We start from the raw sequence: 2343 nt of genomic DNA on the forward strand, positions 1-2343 counted from the left end.
TCAAAGTATAAATCTTCATATGTATGGATTTATTTTTAGCAAGAGAAATTTGTATAAATTTATGTATTTCACTTTCTGAAATCATTCTTTAACAATAAACATCTTTCAATATTGTGGTATTGTGGTGTTTTCTACTTACAACTGTAAGCCTCATGCTATACTTTGTGGTGCATGAGGAGTTTTAAGTCGTTTAAATAAAATAAAAAAATATTGTGGTATTCAATTTATTTCTATATTCAGCTTGGAGTTAGCTCCATGGATGCAACACATTCATAACTACCTAATATTTTTTTCCCTGTCTTTTCTTAAAATAATTAGTTACCTGACTTTATGGACCTATGAATTAAAACTATCAGAGTAATATAAATTTTAAATTTCTAGATAATAAACTTTTTTATCTTCTTAAAATTGTTTTGAAAAGTGCATAGTGATTGTTAAATGAACTTGACCTAATATTAACTTTACCAAGAATTCCATTTGTTTTAAAAATTCTGCCAAGTTGAAATGTTTTTTCTAAAAGTTAGAAATACGAAAATTCTAACGGCTGAATAAAAATGGTGAAAGCTTGGATGAATGGATCTCTTATTTAACTTAAAAGACTAAGCTCGACACTTTAAATCAAATTAAGAACCCTTCAAAACCGCCCTCCAAGTTTCGTTAAAAAGCATGGATTAACTAGAAATAGAAAGATGTATGAGCGCACAACGACGCAGCAAGTAAGATGGCGGAGAACTCTCGCGGTTGCTTCAACTTGAAAGGAGTGGGCCAATGGGAGTGTCTTCTCCACTTACTCCTAGCTCCATGCAACTGATTTACCACAGTATCATGATTTCCTTAAAGTTTTACGGGAACATATGAACAGATTGCGTCCTACTCCAACATCTCGCCACTGCCACAAAGACATTTTTGTGCATAAGGATTTATTATCGACAAGTCATGTTTTTGTTACACAAGACTGCGTGCGCAAGCCCTTACAGCAACCGTACGATGGACCTTATGAGGTATTACAGAGTAATGAAAAATTTTATGAGCTCAAAATTAAAGATAAAGAGGTCAACATAGGTATTAACCGCCTAAAACCTGCTTACATTTTGAGTGGAGTTGACAATGCAAGAGAACTCCGTTCAAAACGCACTGTCCATTTTTTATAACCTTAATGCTTGTATACCGTATTATGTTTGCATGCACAATTTTATGTTTATAACTGCATACATTGTAACTGTTGCATTGTTTGTAATTGTTTTTTTCGTCTTTCAGACTGGAGGGGGAGTACCTGTGGTGTTGCTGTTTGAATTGCAAAGTCAGAATCTACGAATCTCTGACGTTGGATTACGTCGCTTACAGCCGATAATTGTTGTATGACGTGGACCTCACACTTGAATGGAGATTTCCTCGGAGTATATGCGTGAAGTGCGAAAACAGCGAAACGCTCACAGGAATTTTGATATATCTTGGTCGCCACTCCACAGCTCTCTCTCTCTCTCTCTCTCTCTCCATCGGTTCGTGAGTAAACTAGCTAGCAGCTAGGCATGTTCTTGCCGGTTACTCATTTGCATCTTTTTCTATGGTGCTTGAATTTCAAAGTTATATTTTATGTATGTTAAAATGTTTAGTTAAATTCACCAAGTTCTTAAGTGTTAACAAAGATAGTTGTTTGTTTGGACATGAAGTGTTGTTTGTAAAGTAACACGAAGTAAATCTATGGTTCTTTCTCATGAACGGTTTCACATTGAAAGTTGTACTGGAATTGAGTCAGATTTCTTCTTCAGAGTTCAAGTGGGGATTATACCAAATATACTAATCTCCACAAGAGTTTGATAATATTAAGTTCATACTAGTTGTTGTCATACGTGACTAAAACTTTCTATTTGTGGATGACACAGTGTTGCCAGAACTTATTATTAAAAAGTAGCGAATGGGAGCTCCAAAAGTAGCGGATTCGAACATTTTGTAGCCCAAAAAATAAACGAATAAATAAAAAAAAACAATATATATATATTAACAAAATTAATATCACAGCATTAATAAAGTGTAAAGTTTGCCATGTTTTGAGTGTTCTAATTTATTTGGCTATATTTCTGTAAAACAGCGCCGTCTGCTATATTTTGGGTAGCATCATAGCAAGCTTGCGGAGTCTCCCGAATTCATTTGTGGTTTGTTTTGCTGAAAGTGTTAAATTGAAAGAACGCGTAATATGAAAAACACTAATATTATAATAATATTGGATAGCGCGTTTTTTCAAGCTTTTTTATGTGTAAAAATCAGTCGGGAAAAGTAACCCCACTTTCCAATCTTCTATCAAAATTAATATCCTGGTTGTGAATCAAAATATGTTTTTTTTTT

The sequence above is a fragment of the Parasteatoda tepidariorum genome, chromosome 9, assembly GCF_043381705.1.
Source record: "Parasteatoda tepidariorum isolate YZ-2023 chromosome 9, CAS_Ptep_4.0, whole genome shotgun sequence".
In the NCBI taxonomy this organism is placed as follows: Eukaryota; Metazoa; Arthropoda; class Arachnida; order Araneae; family Theridiidae; genus Parasteatoda; species Parasteatoda tepidariorum.